This window comes from Mesoplodon densirostris, chromosome 14 (genome assembly GCF_025265405.1).
Source record: "Mesoplodon densirostris isolate mMesDen1 chromosome 14, mMesDen1 primary haplotype, whole genome shotgun sequence".
In the NCBI taxonomy this organism is placed as follows: Eukaryota; Metazoa; Chordata; class Mammalia; order Artiodactyla; family Ziphiidae; genus Mesoplodon; species Mesoplodon densirostris.
Window position 1 is genome coordinate 78,244,235 of NC_082674.1, and position 22,550 is coordinate 78,266,784.

At 48.3% G+C, this 22,550-nt stretch overlaps 1 non-coding gene and 1 pseudogene across 1 annotated transcript; both read right to left on the minus strand.

Moving 5' to 3' along the window:
- Nucleotides 1-835: 835 nt before the first annotated feature.
- LOC132501930 (cleavage and polyadenylation specificity factor subunit 5-like) lies at nt 836-2,541 on the minus strand (annotated as a pseudogene).
- Nucleotides 2,542-18,547: 16,006 nt separating this feature from the next.
- TRNAA-CGC (transfer RNA alanine (anticodon CGC)) lies at nt 18,548-18,619 on the minus strand. The gene has a single exon. It is a non-coding gene; the product is annotated as a tRNA-Ala (tRNA).
- Between the last annotated feature and the right edge of the window lie 3,931 nt (nt 18,620-22,550).

Sequence of the window (22,550 nt, forward strand, 5' to 3'; positions counted from 1 at the left end):
TCCACTCTCTTTAATGTTGTACAGAAAATATGTGTAGAACCAAAAATAAAGTAAACATTATCACATTTGTTTACACCACAATCTAGTTTTTCATATTAACTTTACTATTCAAACAACAGAAAGTAGGTGGTAATTTAGGGATTGGGAAAGAGATAAAACCAAAAAAACTTTTCTAGCATGTTTATTCTACACTGTGTATAGCTGTGCTCACAAAGACAGCTTCTCTCCCTTTTTTAAAATTTATTTTATTTTTTTATTGGAGTATAGTTGATTTACAATGTTGTGTTAGTTTCTGCTGTACAGCAAAGTGAATCAGTTATACATATACATATATCTACTCTTCTTTAGATTCTTTTCCCATATAGGTTATTACAGAGTATTGAGAAGAGTTCCCTAAGAAGCCCACCTGCCACAAGTAAGACCCGGTGCAAACAAACAAACAAACAAGTTCCCTGTGCTATACAGTAGGTCCTTATTAGTTATGTTTTTTTGTTTTGGCTGCTTTGGGTCTTCCTTGTGGTGTGTAGGCTTCTCATTGTGGTGGCTTGTCTTGTTGCGGAGCACAGGCTCTAGGTGCATGGGTTTCAGCAGTTGTGGTGCATGGGCTCAGTAGTTGTGGCACACGGGCTTAGTTGCTCCGCAGCATGTGGGATCTTCCCAGACCAGGGATCAAACCCGTGTCCCCTGCATTGGCAGGTGGATTCTTAACCACTGTGCCACCAGGGAAACCCAGTTATCGATTTTTTATATAATAATGTGTATATGTCAATCTCAATCTCCCAGTTTATCCCTCCCCACCAAGACGGCTTCTCTTACTTCTCTGCTGTGCAGGAATTCAGTTGTGTATAAAATTGAACCTGCTCAAAAGCTGGGGGAGACTAGATATGATGGGTCCATATCTGGGTGTATTGTCATACAGTTCAAACAGTGGTGCAGCTACCAGCTCGTAATTTTTAAGGACTGCAAACAAGGCTTTCTCTTGAAGTTGAACCAGAAACAACTTCTTATGTTCCTTAGGTTTTGTAATATGTGCAGGAATATATGGGTACTGAGCAGGTTCAAAATTTGGTCTCCACCAGTTACTAGTGCAGTCATCAATGTTCCAGCCTTGCAGGACTCCATCTTGACCACCCAATAGCTCTGTCATTAAGCATTTTTGTCCGTCGACTTCATCTTCTCCTGGGTTAAGCTACCACCAGGTAATTTGAAGAAAGTTGTTCCCAGCTGTAGCAGCAACATGTGGGGTAGCCAGTGCTCAGGGACAGTCAAAACCCCTTCTACAGTCCTCCTCTTGCCAATTTTATCAAGTTCCTCCCTCATGTGCTGAAATCTGGCTGCAACAGAGTGGTACTTCTTTTTTTATTATTATTATTTTATTTTATAAATAATATCTGGCCGTTTATTAACCAGTGGAGTATATTGCACAACAAACTACCTCACATCTTTCAGGAAGCAAAACCACCACATTTGAAAATTAAAGACGTCACCCACTGAATTTGAACACAATTAAAATGTGCTTTAGGGCTTCCCTGGTGGCGCAGTGGTTGAGAGTCCGCCTGCCGATGTGGGGTACATGGGTTCGTGCCCCGGTCCGGGAGGATCCCACATGCCACGGAGCGGCTGGGCCCGTGAGCCATGGCCGCTGAGCCTGTGCATCCGGAGCCTGTGCTCCGCACGGGAGAGGCCACAGCAGTGAGAGGCCTGCGTACCGCAAAAAAAAAAAAAAAAAAGTGCTTTAAATATTTCTTTGGGGGAGGGGACACAACATTTCCAGTCAATTAAGAGAAGTACTGTAGAGTCCAAGTCTTTTATTTTCTTTACACCCATCATGCCATGAATTCATAGGGAATGGGCTCCAACAGTTGACTCCTTTCCATTGGTTCTCACGACATGTGCTTCTCTGGGTGGAGGCGGCTGGTGCTTCAGTTGAACACAAGTACCCTTCTATTTGGCTTCCTTCTTTTTCTGATAATTTTCCTTCACACATTTCAGGAAGCAATCTCGGCTCTTAGAGTGCTTAATATGCTTGCTAGGCACGTTAATTCTCTTGGCAGGAATCTTGCCCTTGTTCATTTACAACGATGTCAACAGCATGCTGGGTAACCCTGAAGACTCTTCCAGTTTTGCCATGGTATATTGGGATACCAATGGGATATTGTGGGATATTCCTTTTTGAACAGTGCCCAGTCCCTTAATGTCAACATCACCCTTCTTGTAGATTTGCATGTATGTGGCCAAAGGAACCACTAACTCCATGTTTTCTAAAAGGCCTAGAGAACATGTAGCAGGTGCTCCTACTCTTTCCCTTTGTGTTGGTCATTTTGGCGAATTACTGGAAGAGGGTGGTTCCGACCAAAAGGCCTGAGCTGTCCTTCTCATAAAGGGGCTCTTTTGTACCAAAATGTAATCGGTAAGAGGGTACAGGTTGATGGTGTGCTCTAGGGTGAGGGGCTTGGTCTGCTGGATGTACTTGTTGCTGACCTGGTTGATCCCCCCGCCGGGGCCAGCGGGTCTGCGAGTGATTTGTGGCACTACAGACATGCTGGCGAGCTCGGGCACTGGAGGCAAGGGGAAAGGGAGAGGCAGGGAGGTGTTCCCTGTGCCGGCAGAGGTTATCTGCATTCCACGGAACAGCCGCCGGCCTTCACTAACAGGAGAGCGCGAGAGCTGGTTAATACTTTCTAATTTAATTGAATCAGAGAGTGAATCAGTCTTTTGAGATCTGAGGAAAATAACCTTGTGGGATCTTTTTTCATAAGAGTTCCCTATGAGAGTCACTGTTGTTCTATTTCTGCCCAGAAGTTAAGCTTCTTGGTTGCAGAGTTTAGTCAATAGAGTAACGTCTTGATCTGAATATTGGAGAAAGTAATGTGTAAAATATCCCATGGAGGGAATTCCCTGGAAGTCCAATGGTTAGGACTCCCGCTTTCACTGCCCAGGGCACAGGTTCAATCCCTGGTCGGGGAACTAAGATCTCACAAGCCAGGCAGGGCAGCTAAATTTAAAAAAAAAAAAAAAAAAAAAAAAAAAAAAACCCATGGAGAGTAGCATTGTGAATTTCTCTTTGTAGTTCTCTCCATTTTCACTTATATACAGTATTTTGACTATTTAGTTAGGTTCACACAAGTTTGTATTTGTTTTATTTTCCTGGCCTGATAAACCTTTTATCATAATGGAGTGATCCTCTTTATCTCTAGTAATGCTTTTTGCATTAAATTCTATTTTGCCTGATAATAGCATGGCTACATCTGCTTTCTTTCCCTTAGTTTGTCTAAATACAAGTATATCCTTTTGCATTCCTCTACTTTAGATCTTTCTGAAAATTAAACCTTTAGATATTTCTTGTCAGCAGTATAACGATTTCTATAATCCATTCTGACAGTCTGTTTTTTGTTTGTTTGTTTGTTTTTTGGCCGAGTGGCTTGTGGGATCTTAGTTGCCTGACCAGGGATTGAACCCGGTCCCTGCAGTGAGAGCACCGAGTCCTAACCACTGGACCTCCAGGGAGTTCCCTCTTTGTCCTTTTTAAATTAATATTTTTAGTTATTTGTATTTTATATACTCTTTTACAATTTATATGGTTATCAGCACTCTCTTTGGATTATTTTGTCCATCTTATTTTGTGCTTTATATTGCTTTCTTTTCTATTTTTATTCCTCTCTGGCTTTTTTTGGATCAATTAAATATTTTTTCTAATTACTTTCTTAATTTTTACAAGTATGGGACATATTTTTAGCTTAATAATTTTTACCCTGATATTTTGACATTCATATTTAACTTAATAAAATCTAAAAGGAATAGCTTTACGGTCCTTCAAACCACACAAGGATATTTGAATATATGAACCCCACTTCCTCTCCCTCTTCCGTGTTCATCTTGCTGTTTTAAGCCCAGCGGACAGTATTAAGTGTTTTACACTGTCAATGTTCTTCATTCTTTCCTGCATCTCCGGATCTTTTCCCTGGATTGCTTTCCTCCTGTCCAAAGTACATTCTTTAGAATTTCCTGAAGTTCTGTTGGGGGCACACCCTCTGTAGTCCTTCCTCGGTGTCCTGAGGGGACTGGTTCTAGGAGCCCCTGGGGATGCTCAAGTCCCTTATATAAAATGGTGTATTACAAGGAATACAGTCGACTCCCGTATGGGCAGACTTAACTGCCGATCGAAGTACTTGTGCACAGACGATGGAGAATGAGAATACACAGTAAGAGGAGACCTTAGGTTGTCAAACAACCAGAGACTTTCCTGCTTATTATAACTCATGACCCAACTGCCTGAAAGATTACTCACGCCTGAAAATGAGCAAGAAGCTGTCTCCAGGAAGAAAAGTTAAAATATTCTTTAGAGGAAACTGGGCAGCTCTGAAGCATCTGCCTGTGTCTGCTGGACTCACATTAATGCCTCAGGGCAGGTTAAATGTGGGAGGCACAGGCTGAGCCTCAGAGGCTGAGGGTCAAGGACGCCTTGGAATGCTGGCGGTGCTGGGAGGGGAGCTTAAGGGCCAACAGGTGGGGAGACAGGAAAAGGCTGGAGGTCCCAGCTTAATTTTAGGCTGGAAGGAACAGGTTTCCTGTTTAGAAAGGCTGGGGAGGAAGTTTTACATTATAAATGCAAATATCTACAGGATGTGATCAGGCCCCAGGGCAGGAGAGAAAGCTGGGTCTTGGGAGATAGACTGAAAGGCCTGCAGAATTAACCCCTTTCATTGTCTTGCCCAGTCCATCCTGAGGGAGGAGAAGGGGTGCCAGAAGTGAACACAAATTCCCAGAGTTTGTGTTCCAAAAGCGTTGCATGTGAATGCAATTCCTTGTAAACACTTCTGGTTGTTCTACTCCTGCTCATGGCACTGCATGATATATATATTTTTTAACCTAACCCTGATGTGCTCTCAGGGACCCTAATTTCACCCCAAGCCCTCTTTGACCAGAACCAGAAGGTGGGAGATTTAGGCCTTGGGGCAAGACTACAAATGGCTCTGATAAAGATGCAAAAGAGCAATTTGCCAGATCACTGACCCATACTGCATACCTGATATGCTGTTCCTCTGCCTAAGAAAGACACCTGGGTACCTCTTCGTGCGAGCCTGCTGTAAACACTGGGGCTGTTCTTTGGCCGCCTTTGCGGTTGTCCACCGTCTTCTGCTAGGATACATCTGGTTTGTGCTTGAAGTGGATGTGATTAAGAGGGGTCTGAGAGGCACCTCCACCTCTGCATTCCTTCATCTTTATGGGTGGCCCAACTCCCCTCCCCCACAGGATGTGGGATTATTTGTGAGTTATGATTTTGGTCAGGGGAAGCAGGTTCAGAGGTTTCCACTTGACCTTGCCCACTGCCATAGCTCTTCCCCACAGGCTAAGGACCATGTAGGGGTTCTTCCAACTGTCAAGCATGTCCATTGCAATTCTGTATTTGTGGATTGGGGAAATGACCATCAGGTGGATCCATGGACATGGTAGACTCACTAAGGAGGCCTGGTCCAGGACTCCGTTATTACCTGGCCCCTGTAATGATGATACTTAAAGCCTCGGGATTTTTTTTTTTTTTTTGGCTGCAACTCAAGGCTTGTGGGATCTTAGTTCCCCAACCAGGGATTGAACCTGGGCCCATGGCAGTGAAAGCGCCAAGTCCTAATGATTGGACCGCCAGGGAACTCCTAAACCTTGGGATTTCTTTCTTTCTTTCTTTTATAGTTTAGTGTTTTATTTTGAAATTTTTTTAAGTACAAAAAAAAAACAGAATAAGGCAATGAATACCTATATATGTTTCATCTAGATTCAATAATTGTTAACATTTTACGCATATAATTTCTCTCTCTCCATAAATATGCACATATTAATGTAATCATGACTTTTTCAGAACCATTTGAGAGTGAGCTGATGATATCATGAATCATCACTCCTAAATACTTCAGTATATGTATAGTAAGAACAAAGACATTCTCCTAGATAACCACAGCACAATCGTAAAATCCCAAACCTCAGGATTTCAGTGTTAACTCAGATCCTGTATCCCACAGTCCTTGAAATATCTGGTTATGCCCCTATCCTCAGCTTCTAGTGACTTAAGCACATGACCCCCAGGTCCCTTTGGAGAAGGACCAGGGGATCATTACTGTATACAATTGCCATGATACTGTAGGATCCTTCCATAAGCAGTCCAGCCTCCCTTTCAATCAAAGGTCTGAAAACTGGGCAGGAGATCACATCTTTTTATTGGGACGGCTGCTTTGAGCCTTTATCATCCACCCTGATTGTGTAAAGTAGGCTCTCTCCTGCCCCGTGGGAATACTATGCTCTATTACCATCTCTGCAATTCTCTCTGGGAAGAGACTTCTCTGGCTGTCATGTATTATGTCTGTTCTTGTCATGTGTTTCAGTCATCTCACCACCTTGCTTCTGGCAGTGGAGTGTTGTCACCTGGCCTCTATTTCAGGATTCCATCACCCCCACTAGCAGAGAAGCGCAGTTCCGTCTGTAACAGCATCTCCCACTACCAGCCCCTGCCTAGAGAGGGCAGCCACCTCTGAGCTACTCCCTGATGCTGGTGGCCGTTCTCACTAGCGCATCCTTTTCGCTTGGGTGAATAGCATGTTCTCCAGGTCCTCCTGTGGGTGTTGTGTCCTCGGCAGTATATCTACTCCAGCATGCCCACTTCTCTGAGCCTTTGAGCCCTTCACCTGTTATTTGCCAGGGTGGTTCTGGCAGTTCTATTTCACTTATTGGGACCCATGGCTTTTCTAAGCTTCCATGAACCAACGAAATAGAGTGTCAGCACCCTCTCCAGCTCCTTGCTAGGGTGTAAGTTCTGTACCATACAGCAGCGCTCCCAAATCAATGAGCTCTCCTTTATCCAGCTTTATGTTTTGTCACATCTGATGCAGCACAAGACGAATCCAGTCCCGTGTCTGTTCCCCAGCCCCTGCTGGACACTATGGCCATGACCTGCAGTTCCTTTGGTGGACAATTCCTTCCCCCCTCTGCAGGCCCAGTATTTTCTTGTCAAGTGGCGAGCCGTCCCTAAGCAGTTTTGAAGCATCAGGCCTGGCTTAAAGAACAAACCACTAACAAGGACCTACTGTAGAGCACAGGGAAGTCTACTCAATGCTATACGGGAAAAGAATATAAAAAAGGGTGGATATATGTATATGCATAACTGATTCACTTTGCTGTGCAGCAGAAACTAACACAACGTTGTTAATGTTAGCCATTAAGGTGTGTCTGGGATCCCAGCTGACCCTCTGTGAGATGGCCTCTGGCCAATAAGAATTTAAAAAAAGAAAGAAGGAGCCCATTTTCAGATTAGGCAGTTTATTACTCACACAGAGAGTGAAAGTGAAAAGTCGAGAGGTGCCAGATCCTTGTGGTCCTTGTGCAGGGTGACACCAAGACAAAAGGGGTCCAGCGTGGCACCATGGATGACATCTGGTGCCCAGGCTGTGACATAGCTGAACAGCTTAGAGCTGGCAGCCGCGCTCTAAGTGGGAGGAGGGGTGGCAGGCAGAATCCCAAGGTGGCCCCCAAGAGTCCACCCCCTGCTGTACATGCCTTCCCTGTGTAACTCCCTGCCCTTGAGTGTGGGTGCCCTCTCTCCTGGCAGAAGTGCCGTGGGCGGAGTAGGCAATTCCACACCCAGAGGATGTCTCTGTTGACTTATCTTTATTCCCCACCACCGCTGGCCTGTGACACTGACCAGACAGGTAAGGTAAATGCAGATGCTGTAACAATCACTAGCCCTGTATCTTTCAGATCTTTATGGAACTGATTTCTGCAATGTCCTCCGGGGCACAGAAATGTTTTTAGGTTATTATCTTGGCTGTAGGAGGCCCTTTCCAGGACTCCAATTGGCCATTCCTGCCATAATAGACATTATTCCTCTGGTAAGGGAAGCAAGACTGGCAAAATAGCCACAGGGTGTGTCTGGGATCCCACTTGACCCTCTGTGAGATGGACTCTGGCCAAGACTTATCTTCCTCCTGACCTCCCTAAGCCTCTCTGTCCAAAGAATCCTAGTACTCCAGGGATTAGGCTCAGATAAGCACCATTCTCTACAAATGTGGCTTTCAGCAAAATGAGCCCAGACTGAGATTAAATAATCCAATTCCAGATCCTCTCATTTGCTAGGTGTACACCAGGCAAGATCCTTAAGCTTCCTGAGCCTGTTTGCTCATCTGTAAACTAAAGCCAAAAATATTCTTCTGATAGTTTCTTTTTTTCTTTTTTTTGCGGTACGCGGGCCTCTCACTGTTGTGGCCTCTCCCGTTGCAGAGCACAGGCTCCGGATGCGCAGGCTCAGCGGCCATGGCTCACGGGCCCAGCCACTCCGCGGCACGTGGGATCTTCCCGGACCAGGGCACGAACCCGTGTCCCCTGCATTGGCAGGCGGACTCTCAACCACTTCGCCACCAGGGAAGCCTGATAGTTTCTTGTTTGTGCTGCTGTGATAAAATTCCGTACCAAGTGCTTTCCACACTGCCTAGAATATAGCCTAACGACCATCAACACCATTCGCTTATCTTCTGGAAAGTGTAAAGAGGAATAGAAATGTATATTACATTTATTTGTATTTTAACAACCCACATTGTCAGTTTTTAATTATTCCTCATTTATTTCCAACTTTTGTTGTTTTTTAATAACATAGAATTTAGGGATAGGAATTTAGGACTAGGTCACCCATCAAGTTGAAGGAATTTTCTTACATGACAGGTTGGATAGATTAAGTCCTCAAGAAGCAAATGAATTGATCCTTATTTTCAAATAATTGAGCTATAAGATTTACCTTTTACTTCTATGTTTATGATTCAAAATTTTTATAGATTATACTCCATTTAAAGTAGATTTATCTTTTACTTGTTAATATATAATCTCTATCCCTAGCCTAGGATTTAATTTGGAAAAGATTTTTTTTTAAAATGCATAACTTGGGCTTCCCTGGTGGCGCAGTGGTTGAGAATCCGCCTGCCAATGCAAGGGGCACGGGTTCGAGCCCCGGTCTGGGAAGATTCCCACATGCCGTGGAGCAACTAAGCCTGTGCATCACAACTACTGAGCCTGCACTCTAGAGCCCACGTGCCACAACTACTGAAGCCCTCACGCCTAGAGCCCATGCTCGGCAACAAGAGAAGCCACCGCAATGACAAGCCTGCGCACTGCAACGAAGACTAGCCCCCCCCACCACAACTAGAGAAAGCCCGCACGCAGCAATGAAGACCCAATGCAGCCAAAAATAAATCAATAAAATAAATAAATTAAAAAAAATGCATAACTCTAGAAAATGTGTGCTTATGACCATAGCTGTTAGGAATGTGAATTGGTAAAGCATTTCTGTAGAGCAGATGTTATGGCTATTTAAAACAGATTTCATTGGGAATTCCCTGGTGGTCCAGTGGTTAGGATTCCGAGCTCTCACTGCTGAGGACCTGGGTTCAGTCCCTGGTCGGGTAACTAAGATCCCACAAGCCGTGTGATGTGGCCAAAGAACAAAACAAAACAACAACAACAAAAACCCCACAGATTTTGGGACTGCAACCTTAGAGTATATGATCCAGTGGGACTGGGGGAGGGGGCTGAAGAATTTGCATTTCTGACAAGTTCCCAGATGATGCTGGTCCTGAAGCTGCTGGTCCATAGACCACACTTTGAGAACTACTGATGTAGAGAATTCTGGTAACATTTACTTAAAGCCAGAAAAATATTCCTAAACTGTGACCCAGGATAAATGAAGATGAGCAGCCCCCAGCCCATCACCTGCTTTGGAGGCTCTCCAGCTGACCCCCCAGGACCTGCTACAGCCCCACCTGGTCATGCAGGGCACACCCCCCAGCACCGAGGAGTGTGGTGAAGGCATGACCCACCCAGGGCAGCCCCAGGTTCTCAGGGTGTGGCCGGGGCAGCAGAGGGGAAGGGCAGTCAGGACCACATCCCAGCTCTCTGACCCTGCTTACGTTTTTTCTATTGCACTTATCAACTTATAACATATCATAGATTTGACTGTTTTATTGCATTTGTTGCCTGATCCCCTCACCTCTCATCAGAATGCAAGTTCCCTAGAGCAAGAATTTTTGTATATTTTGGGCAACAACAGTGTTTGGATCATAGCAGGTCCTCAGTAAATACTGACTGACTATACCCATATGTATGTTCATAGTACTATTTCTATAAGGATGCACAAGAAAATGGCAGCAGGTTTTCTGTGGGCAAGGGACATGGGGAAAGGAGTGGGAGTGAGCACAACTTTCTACTGACTCTGTTCAGTCCTTTGAATTTTTCCTACCAACTGTTAAAAACAAGATGACGGGCTTCCCTGGTGGCGCAGTGGTTGAGAGTCCGCCTGCCGATGCAGGGGACACGGGTTCGTGCCCTGGTCCGGGAAGATCCCACATGCTCGCGGAGTGGCTGGGCCCGTGAGCCATGGCCACTGAGCCTGCGCGTCCGGAGCCTATGCTCCTCAACAGGAGAGGCCACAGCAGTGAGAGGCCCGCGTACCACAAAACAAAACAAAACAAAACAATATGACATGCCCAAGATGGAGTTGCTCATGCTAAACCCCACGTCACCAAACTGAAACTTATTTATACTTTTGGCTCTCCCGGAAATGGAATCTTAGCCCAGCCAACCAGGAATTGCCTGACCAGCACTAGGGAAGTCAGCTGCCTAGTCGACCTCTGCCGACCCCTAAAGGGAAGTAACCTTGCAATAACCAATCTGCTTTTTCGCCCGATATAACTTCTTGTTCCTGCTCCTTTGAGCCTATACAAGTTTTTCATTTTGTACAGCTACTTGGGGCTCCTTTCTATCTGCCACATTGGGTGCTGCCTGATTTGAATCAATTTTTGCTCAAATAAATTCTTAAAAATTGTAATATGCCTCAGTTTATTTTTTAACACCACATATGTCACCTAGCTTAAAAAAAGTTAGATCCCTATTATTGATTAGGAAGAACAAGTTGTAAGAGAAATAGGCATAATAGGAAAAAACTTAAGGAACACACACACACACACACACACACACACACACACACTTGAGTATGGTTTGGTTAGTTAACACCTGAGACAGGCTTGAAGAAAAGTTCAGTGTTCACTGATCATACTCTTAAGTGGCCTGGACCTGAGGCCCTACCCCAGGCCCTCTCCCAGGCTCACTCCAGGGGGTCCCACAGGTCCCTTCCAGCCCTTTCTCCAGGCCCACATTATTTGCAAGTGTCAAGTAACAACAGTTAATAATTAATGAGGGAAAGAGAACCCGGCCTGGGGCTGCTTCGGGAAAAAGAGAAAATCTCTAAGTCCAAGGAACTATAGGCCAGATGAGAATCCCGGTGTCCAAAAGGGACACAAAAGGAAACATTTAAAGAGAGAGAGAAAGGGGAGAAGCTGTGAACGAGATCCAACGTGATTCGTAAGCATCTCCGCTGGGAACCGGGAGCTGGGTTGAGGGATTAGAAGAGAGAAGCCTCCAGGATCCCGAAGGAAGAAGGCCAGGTTGGATCTCCAGTAGAAGCAGCTTGGAACTGGGAGAGCCAGGTAGAAGGACCTACTAGAGACCGGAATTTCACAAAGAGGGACAATAAACTGGAACTGTTCTCCCGAACAAAGCCAGGAGCGGTTTCTACCTTGGGTAACTGCTGAGCTAGTTATTTATTCCGTTAATATTTATTGGGCACATCATTGGGTCAGACCCTATGTCAGAAAAATCATTCTCATTAAATGCAGGAGACTTAAGTGACCTGAGACTGTCTTACTGGAGACTTTGTAGGAGGCACTGATACTTTCCCTAGCCTTCCCAGGAAGGTGGCAGAAAAGTGGAAGACCTTTCCCACCTCCCAGATGCGGGGACTCCAGGAGAGGGGCGTCTCCTTCCCTTGGGAAGCAGCTTCTGTGCTTGCCCAGCAGAGGGCAGCCAGAGCCTGGGCACCAGGATCCCAGCCACCTGCTCAGGAAACCGGACAGATGGGTACCTATCCCTCACTGCCCACTGCAGTTTGGGCGTGATGCCCACTTGCTGGTGGCGGTGGCAGCCCTAGAGAAACAGGATGCACCAGGAGGCTCTAAAAAAATGCTGTTTTGAATCCTCTCTAAGCTGTGTCGCTTCTGCCTGGCGTATGCTCAGCCCTGGCGCCCTGCCACACTCGCCCTCTAGCACGCTGGGGCGAAGGATCATTTCCTTCTCATCCCAGGGCAGCCTGCTTGCCCCGTATCTATTTACTATTCAAAAATCTGTTTTTTCCAGGGCATAGAATCCTAGAGCCCCAGAGCTGGAAAAAAAAAACTCGGGGGGCTGCTTGTCCAGGAGTTGCCATTTCAAATAACTTCAGAGGCAGGCGGTGAGCCTCAATTTGTGATGCCGATTTAGGGCGAGACGGTGGGGGATTAGAGCGGCGATGGTGAACCGGAAGCCCAGCCTTGTGCAAAAGCGCCTCCGTTCACTTGTTTTTCTAATTGGGAAAAAATAAAACATGGCCCTGGGCTGAGGTGGGGTCCTGACTGCCAGGTCTACCCCTCCATCTTACAGTGAGAAACTCAGGGGCGCAGAGAGGGGGGAACTACTTGCCCAGGATAGGGCCCGACTCCCTTTCTCACCCATCTCTTTCGTGTTGTTTGTCCCTTGGAGGCACAGGGTCAATATCAAGCTACAGAAGTTGGGGATGACTTGGGCTTCCAGCTCGCCCTGCCCCGCGGCTGCTGATTAGTCTTGGATTGCTTCATTTCCTTCCTTGGCCACCGATCCCGTTTGGAGCAAGCAGCCTCGCCCGGAATACAGGGCACTCCTTTTCCTCGCGGTGAGTCATAGCCTCGGAGCTGACTTGCAGACAGCCTGACTCCCCGAGTCAGGATCCTCTCCTCCTATGCTTTTTGCAATGAATACCTCCAGCTGTGGCGTTCGCTTCCTCTGGCCATCTCCCTCTGGCTGTGCACTTTTATTTACTCCGGTTTTACTCCTTGACATGAGGTCCTATGGAGAAGTATCCAGGGACCTTCCAACCTTGATTCCTCAGATCTCACCGAGAAATAAGAATTAGAAGCATAAAGTGCTGTTTTCCCATCAAGAGCTAAGGCCCCAGGGATGCTGCACTTGCTTGGTGTGGTTTTGCAAGCAAACCACTGAGTGTGATTTTCTAAAAATCCAATCTTCTATTTTTTTTTTTTTTTCCGGTACGTGGGCCTCTCACTGCTGTGGCCTCTCCCGTTTTGGAGCACAGGCTCCAGACGCGCAGGCTCAGCGGCCATGGCTCACGGGCCCAGCCGCTCCGCAGCATGTGGGATCTTCCCGGACCGGGGCACGAACCCGCATCCCCTGCATCGGCAGGCGGACTCTCAACCACTGCGCCACCAGGGAAGCCCCAATCTTCTATTTTTTTATTCAGGCAACCTGGCATTGCTGCCCTCTCAGGAGAATCGGCAGGCCACAGTGGGCTCGGTGGGGATGCTTCATTAGGGCACAAAACTTTCGCTTCAGCCTCCGAGTAGCAGGAACTCCCAAGTAGCAGGAATGGGGGCTGTGGCCCCATTATCTGCCATAGAGATACCTTTGGGACCTGGGGCAAGGATTTACGCCACCTCATTCTCACCATGACTAATCCCTTGAGGATTAGCACCAACTAACCCCATTGTCATGGAGCTCCTGCTTGCAACACCTCCCAAACTGAAGATGACTAGGGTCTTGAGAATCTGGTCTCAAAAGAACATGGTCTTAAGAATATCATCTGAGTGGAGGAAATAACCTCCACTCAAATAACTTTCAATAACCTATTTATTCAAGGAAAAAGAACCAGAAAAAGGAACAAACAAACAAAAAAACCCTAATGAGATTAGTTACCTGTGTGGCATAGTGGGAACAGGATTGAAAGAATAAAGGAAATGGGGGGAATGACACTTCTCTGAAATAGCTTTTTGTTCTGACTTGCCTTTGGAACCATTGTAACATCTCAAATTTCAAAAATAAGTAAAAATATAATAAAACTCCCAAAGATGGGGAAAACCCTAAAATTAAACAGATATAGAAACAAGCAAATAAAAAAGAATGTCCTTTGACTTCTGTCTTACCAATTTATAGTAAGTAATAGATCCCTGTGCTGTGTGTTAAACATTTTCCTATAGTTTCATTTAACCTCTGCAACATCTCTAAATTGTAGGTACTATTACTATCCTAGTCTTACAAGAGAGGAAGTTATAGCCCAGCGGCATTAAGGAACCTCCCAAGGTCCCAGAGACTTGAACTCATATTTTGTATCATATTTGCATTAGATCAATCCTGAGATCCTATTATGTATTCAGCTCCATGCCAGGCACAGAAGTATGAGTTAGTGTCCCTGGGTTCCAGGAATCTACAATCTCAGTGATAAACACTTAACACGATGAGGCTATAAAAATCGGGAAATGAATGAGTCCCTTATTCACAACAATTTGAAAGGATAAAGATTTTAGGAATTCTAAGTCCTCCTTGTGGGTTGGCTTCCTGGAGGAGATGAGATTTGAACCACATCTTGTAGGTAGGATTCAGGTAGGTGTAGTACATGGGTAAAGGAATTCCAGGCAGCAGAACACACTGGTAGCAGAGGTGTAGAGAGGGGCTTGGTGTATGGAGAGCCAAGGAGACGAGCCTTTGCAGAAGAATGGACAACACAGCAGGACACATTATAACTCTCTTGGGTACATCTTAAAAAGAGTTCAGGGACTTCCCTGGCCATCCAGTGGTTAAGACTCCATGCTTCCACTGCAGGGGGCACGGGTTCAATGCCTGTTCAGGGAACTAAGATCCCGCGTGCCAAGCGGTGCAGCCAAAAAATAAATAAATAAAAGAGTTCAAAGTCAAGGTGAATATCATGGAAAGCAAGCAGGTTCCCAGCCTCTAAAAGTTAGCCCTCTGAATTGTTAATCAACTATACTCCAAGAAAAAAAAAAAGTTAGCCCTTCGGTTAGCTGCATATTGGTATTTGCCTAGTCCCTTTCCAATTATTGGGCTCAGAGAGATTACTAGGAAAAGGCAGACACTATATTCTGGGTCTACAGACAAAAACTGTTTTTGCATAAAGGGGAAATAAAATCTTAGCTCTTTCGGTTGCTTTTCTTTTCTCTTCCATTTCCACTTTTACAAGCAGAAAGAGAGGTCACTCCCTGTTTGCTGAGCTGAAAAATCAGACCTGTCGACCCTGCTGTATCTTTCTCGGCCAGCTTGCAGGCAGCCCTCGAGGTGTGTAAGGAGAGGTATCAGGGGAAGGCACTTCTCTCTGTACCTGTCCCCTCCCTGGCTGGAGGGCCTGGTGCTCAGCAGGGACAATGAGAGGAAAGCAGGCTGGTAATGAGCCTGGTGGGCAGACACCAACCCTGGGTCTAGCTGGACAGCAAGGCAGAAACGTGAAGAAAAGCAAAATATGGATATTCCTATCAGACTTATGAACAGTTAACTGTATTTCTAAGTTTTCATCAGGACCAACGTTCAAACCTGAAGAATCCTTGAACCAGGGACAAACGCAACGTCTGGTCCTCAAGCTGCTGCCTGCCCTCCCCCAACCCCGCCTGGGCCCCTGCCCCATGTCATCCCCTTTTTGAAACAATAGGAATAATCCCACACCTCCCACAGGGGAACATCCTCAGCGGCCGCTTCTGAGCTCTCCACTCCTGCCTGGCACCACTGCCCCTGCGTCCTTCCCCAGCACCTGCTGAGAAGCCCCTGGCCCCGGGTCGCCACACCAACCCCTGCAGCTCTGTATTCACACCCCAACGCCCAGCTGGGAGCACTGGGACCCTGGGCAAGGCGGTGGCTCGGCAGGCGCTGGGCACACCCCTCTGTCAGTGTGGTTTTTCACATCCTGTCCTAGTGGTGTGTTTGTCTTTTCACCCCCGGATCCAGAGCTTAAGTGCAGGAACCAAGCCTTGCTTTTTTTCTCTACCCTAGAACAAGATACAGTTTTTGAGACTTTTTGTTTAATAGTTGATGGATGTTTTCCCTTAAAGCAATGTTTCTTAAACTTAAAACCACCACCTCAGTAAGAAATATTTTTTACATTATGATCCAATTTACACACTCATCCACACATGTATATAACTGCAACAAGAGTTTCAAGAAATAATACTATGTTAGATGCGCTCTGATATTTTCTCTTTTATTTCATTCTATTCCTAAATGCTTTGTTGAGACTCGGCAGGTGGAAAGCCACTGTCCGAAAGCATGAAAGGAGAAGAGCTTCCCTTCCAGCCAGGATCAGATTAGGATTAAAGTGTAAACAAATGAGGGCCTCAGCCAGCTCTGATGTGCAGACCAGGGTCTTGGCCTCATTATGAAGCAGAGGCCCAGGTAGGGTTAGTGGATCCATGCTGGACGTCCAGGCAGTACCTGGGCCTGGGCGTGCCCTTTGCAGCTTTCTCGTTCAGTCTTTTCTATCTTTCCTTCATTCCTTCAAGAGGGCCACCTCCACCTCACAAAGACTTCCTCTCACTAGGCTTGGGGCATCACCTATATTTCGTGCATACCTCTGTGATTGGTCTTATCACACTGGCCTGTGATGCAATTCCTTTTCACGCGGCTGGCTGCTCAGCTGAGTGCCTGGAGGGCTCCTGGCCTGGGAAAGCCACCCAACAGGACTGCCTTGTGTGAATGAGGAGAGATGAAGGACTGCTCTCAGGGGGTCCGCAGGTATCACCTCTTCCTCACGGCTGCTGGGTCGGGAGTGGCCGAAGGCTCCGAGCTGCTGCAGGAAGGGCAGGCCGGGGCAGGCTGCTATGGGCAGCGACTGGAGTTCAACAGTGAAGTTCCGGGCTTCCCTGGTGGTGCAGAGGTTGAGAGTCCGCCTGCCGATGCGGGGGACACGGGTTCGTGCCCCGGTCCGGGAAGATCCCACATGCCGCGGAGCGGCTGGACCAGTGAGCCATGGCCGCTGAGCCTGCGCGTCCGGAGCCTGTGCTCCGCAACGGGAGAGGCCACGACAGTGAGAGGCCTGCGTACCACAAAAAACAACAACAGCAAAAAACAGTGAATTTCCAAAACTCGGTTATCTCTTCACTTTGTCCAGAAAGCTCGCAACTTAAGAAATCAAGACGATACATCTGGGCTTAGGGTGAACTTTGGTGCTGAGGCAGGCTCTGAGGACTGGGGTTCCTGGAGCCCTGATTACAATGGCAGGTGACCAATTCAGGGCCTGGCACTGAGAGTCTGAATGTGACCCAGGTCACTCGTTGTTGTAAGGTCAACCCCGGGGCCTTGGGGCTTCCTCTTCTCTCTTGCTGTGCCTCGCTCTGAGCAGATGGTGTGTATAAAACTGCGCAGGAGGGCAGTCAGTGCTGTGTCTCCACCTCCCATGCCAATATACCCATATTCCGGGTAGAAAGTGTTTTGGGGACCGTCAGGAATGACACAGATCATGAAACATAAATAGTACATCCATCACATTATGTCGGAAAACGTAAGTCACGGTTCTGCTGGTCCTGTGCTGGTGGTAAGCACACATCTTCCACGCAGAAAGAAACAACAAACACAGAGCTCCACTCCACAGAGGCTTCGCCACCTCAGGAAGGAACCGGGGTGACCACATCCCAGAACGTTCCAGCTGGCTGCTGCCTGCGTCTGGGCCTCACTTGCTTTGTGTCTTTGCTCTTTCAGTGCCTTTTAGGAGGACAGCATCGTGCCGTCTGCCAAGGGGGACGAAGTTCAGGTTTTTTTGAAATGAATTTCAGCAACAGGATAGATTCAAAACAGACACAGAACTAATGGCTGTTCCTCTCAACTGTTTACCTAGCTCCGTCCTCTCGTTGTTGCCTTGTTCTGTCACACAAAAAAGAGAACCTGGCCCTCGTTCCTCAGGAGCTCGTGGTGTTCCTTTAGGACAGGTCAAGTGGGAAGGCCTCCAGGGGAGGGGCACAGAGGGGTCTCAGCCCCGTGGTTTCGGGAAGGGACTGACGCCTTCTGAGGCCCCGTTTCTTCTCGGCCTTGGAATTAGGATGACTGTACTGCCCCCAGGCCTGCTGGGAGGAGGGAAACGAGGGGATACAGGTGGTAGCAGCTGAGGTTTGTGAGAAGTCGGTAACTTTCTCAGGTGACCTTGGAGCCCGTTGCCTTCCGAGCGCGGAAGCCAGGTGGTAGCGAAGAGCCAGACTGGGCCGACTGGATTCTTCCCGTGGTGAGTCAGTGGAAAAGGGAGCTGGATGGACAGAGAAGGGCCCCGGCCAGCCAGAACCGTCCGGAGTGTGTCCTGGCATTGGTCGTGCGGGGAGCCTTCGTGAAAGTCATGGCCTAACAGATTAGTCTGGGCACCTGTGTAGCTCGGCTGGACGTGGGTGACACTGGGGGCTGGGGAGTAGGGGCGAGTGGCTGCACTGAGCGGGGAGAGAGTGAGGGGAGGGGCAGGTGTGAGAGAGTGGCCATGGGGAGGACTCAAAACTGGGTTTCCCTGTGCTCTTTGTCAGCCCCCTCCCCCCCCCAAGTCTTGTTCTCTGTCTTTGCCCTTCTCCTCCAGGTCCTTCTTTTTTTTTTTTTTTTAACTATTCATTTATTTATTTATTTGGCTGCACCGGGTCTTAGTTGCGGCACGCAGGATCTTTTAGTTGCGGCATGCGGGATCTAGTTCCCTGACCAGGGATCGAACCCAGCCCCCTGCATTGCGAGCGCAGAGTCTTAACCACTGGACCACCAGGGAAGTCCCCCTCCGGGTCCTCCTGTCTCCACGCCACCCCTACTCCCCACATCCGCCCTGTGTGTCCTCCTACCACCCAGGTCAGTGCGTACGCGAGGCTCAGCCAGCGCTTCAGACAACGCAGCTGCTGCCCAGTGGGTGCTCCCTGGGTGCAGGGGGCCGGGCTGGCTCTGACTGGGTCATGAGCGGGAGGGGCATGCCACCCTTTCTTAGTCTGTGAGTGAGAAGAGCGCCTGCTGGCTACACCTCACAGGAAGCTCGAGCCAAAGGGTAGCACCTGACATCAGGTGCGGCACAGCCGGCTGGGTGAGAAGGGGAGGTGACACGGGGAGGTGACGCCTCTGGGCTGCTGAGGCCGGTGGCTCCTTCTACCCAGGGCCAAGGAAATCAGGTCACCTGCCCCTCTTCCCTCTGCTAGATGCTGAGGCATCAAAGAAACATTCATGGACTAGCCGGCCAGGGCAAGGTACCTGGGTGAGGGTCTCAAACTGGTGGCCCACAGGGCCATCCCCCCTGCAGATGGCTTTTGTTTGGCCCACACAGGCCCTCTCACTCTATTACACATCTCCCTTGTCCCCTCTCTGCCTCCTGTATTCGCCTTCCTTGTCTCGCCACTGAGCTTATGAATTTACCAACCCCACCCTAAGAAACACAAAGATGCTCCGGGAGCTTCTGACATGGCTGGGAAAATAAGACAAACATACAGGCCGAGAGGACTGAGCGTGCCAGACCCAGTGTGTGGGACAGCCATCCTACTTTTGGAGTTTAGACGAGAGATCTCCCACGGAGGTCATGACAGAGGAATGTACGGAGGTGAGTTGCACACTGAGCCTCGCTGGAAGAGGAATGTTGGGATGGAGACTAGGGAGGAATGTTCCAGGAAGGAGAAGGACAGGAGGGGACCGCCTGGAGAAGTTTCACCTGGCTGGGCTTCATTCCACACGCAGCAGGGGGCACCTCTGAGGTGTTTGCATAAGGGAGCAATGATGAAGGCACAGAACAGTCCAAGGAAGGTAGCAGGGGCGGGGATCGGGGTGGGAGCCGAAACGAGTACCAGTTTGGGAGGAAGTTTGAAGGATGTAAAGACTGGGCGGTGTGCAAGCTGAAGGACCCAAGGACACTCAGCTTGAAGCTTCAGAGCATCACAGAGACAAAGCTCTTGAATCCTGGAGATGGGGAAGTCGTGAGAAGGCAGCTGCCTGGGGTGGGGTGAGAAGTTGAGAAATTTTGATTGAAATGTGTTACATTTGATGGATGACGTAGGTAGCAGGCATTTAGAACCGTGGACCCAGAGATGGAGGTGGTGATTTAGGGCGGCAGGGGATTAGAGCAAGAATCCCAAGGGAGATGTGGAGGGGGGGGAAAAAAAAAAAAAGAGAAGAGAGAGGGAGAGGCATTGGGGAAGAAGACGGGCGTGGAACCGGAGAGGGAGAGCACACAGATGTCAGCAGAGAGGACAACCTTAAGAAAGAGGTCCACTGACATCATCAAGCGCAGAGGATTCAGGAAAGGCAGGGCAGAGCAAAGGCTGGGGTTCGGAGCCAGGGAGTGGCAGAGGTTTGGGCAGGTGTGGAGAAGACGGCCACATACGTCACAATCAGAGAGACAGTGCCGGTGGAGAAGAGCTCCTCAAGGAGCTCGTGGTAGATACAAGTGATGTCGCCGATACCGACAGCGGCTCGTGGTGAAGGAAGGAACAGCGTTCACGTGCAGGGCGCCAAGCGGAGTACTGGCGACTTGTGCTCAAGAGACCTCAACTCCCCCCACCCCTTGGATTTCACGGAAGGATTCTGAAAGGCAACATTTGGGGTGAGAACTGCCAGGGGCATGACTTTCTTCTGATTGGCTGGTGGTGAGGTAACAGGGGGATGTTTCGGGAATCTTAATCGTCAACCTTCAGGTTCCAACCAGTCTGGGGTCTACTGCCTGGGCTCAGCACGTAGCCACCATCCTCCACCTGGGGGGCAGGGGGAGCGGGCGGTGGAGGTCTTAGTTTCAGCGGAAGATAGTGTCACACTGTGATGTATATCCCTTGAGGACTCTGGGATATAGGGCTAGGACTGGGATATAGAACCTGGACTCTTGTTTTTTTCGCTGAACTGTTGTCATTACTTTTCTTGTTTAACTGCTTTTCCTTTGTTTCTGCATTCCCTCACTTCCCTGCTAAGTAACTCCTTGTTCCTGCTCTGGAACTCGGACAAGTTCTAGGAGACTAAAGCCCTTTTCTACAAACAAGAAATGGGGGACACGGAGGGGCTTTTGTATCTGGGTCCTGCTCGGTTTCAGTGACAGTAAGAACAAAAGGAGAGTCCTGGAAGTTTGAAGGCAGGAGATAATGGTGAGAAAAGTACTGAAGCTGCTACGGAGAGATGATAAAATGAAGAAAGGGCTCAGACGCAGTGGAGGGGGTGGATGGAGATGCCAAGCCTGGATTTCACAACGGGCTGCGTGCCCTCACCCCTCATCTCGGGCCCGGTCCTGGGTCCCCCCAACTGTCTGTGCCCCTCACGCTCGGGCTTGGGCAGCAGAGGGAAGTCGGGCTGCTGGCCAGGTGAGGCACTTTTGGGGAAAGGCGAGGGTGTTCTTAGCTCAGCACTGGGACCCAGAGCACCAGCATCAATTCCTTGTCCCTCTGGCCCTGGATTCCACTCTCCTTTCTCTATCAGAGGCCCCCATGAGAACTGGTAGCTCTTGTCCAGAGGGTTGGAAACGTCCGTGAAGCCCTGTGACGGGCCCCCGTTTTAGGCTCCCCAGGCACAAGCAGACAGACAGGAAGTAAAAGTGGGTAACCACGAGGAAGTGGGGGCGGGGTGAGGCCTGGGTTAATCATCAGAGTTCTTGGCATCAAGTTCTCAGCCAGCCTTTGCTGAGGTGGCGAGTAACTACAGATTTCAAGTTCGCTCAGCGGCAGAGTCTGTCTCCTCAGGATTTGGTTACCCACGCTGACCCCATGACGAGCACCAGGCCAACAGGCCCTGTGGATATAGGAACATCAACAAGCACGGAGGTGACTTCGAGGATGACCTCACTGGAAAAGCAAACATCCACCCCCAGGGGGGAAGGCGGTGCGTGTTCACAGCTGGGCTGGGGAGGCGGCTCTAGAGACCGCAGGGCAGGAAGGGAAGACGGATGAGGGAGAGGGGTCTTGGTCTACACTGCGAGGCACGGCAGGAATGACAAGTAAAGAGCTGGAAGGAGAAAAAAAAAAAAGCCTACTGCTGGGGATGAGGGTCCAAAGGTCTCATTCTGAAAGCAGTTCTGACTGTGGGTAAAATGTTATCAAACGGTACTGCACGCTACAGAGAAACTGTTCTTGAACAGAAGAGTTGATAGATGCGGCCAACTTCATTGTCTTCTTATTGTAAGAAACTGCTGCAGCCACACCAAACTTCAGTAGCCATGACCCTGATCAGTCAAAAGCCACCAACATCAAGGCAAGACCTTCAACCAGCAAAAAGATTATGACTTGCTGAAGGATCAGATGATGGTTAGAATTTTTTAGCAATAAAGTATTTTTTTAATTAAAGTATGTACATTGTTTTTTAGACACAGTGCTATTGCACACTTAATGGACTACAGTATAGCGTAAACATGACTTCTATGTGCACTGGGAACCCCCCCCCAAAAAAAAAGGTCTCATTCTGACAGAGAGTTCAGAGATGCTAAAGAGGGAGGTTGATATTGATGAAGGAGACGTAGGTGGGCCATTAGGCCACTGACCACGTGTGACCTGAAGGAGATCTAAAACATCCTGAGCCTTGAAACTGGCATTTTCTCTTATAGGCTTACAGGTGGGCACCTAACTCGTAGTTTCGCAATACCCTATAAATGAGAACACTCACATAGCCTATGATCCAGCTACTCCACGCATGCTAGGACACACACGCACGGACACATACACCTTATGATGGACTATTATGCAGATTTTTTTTTT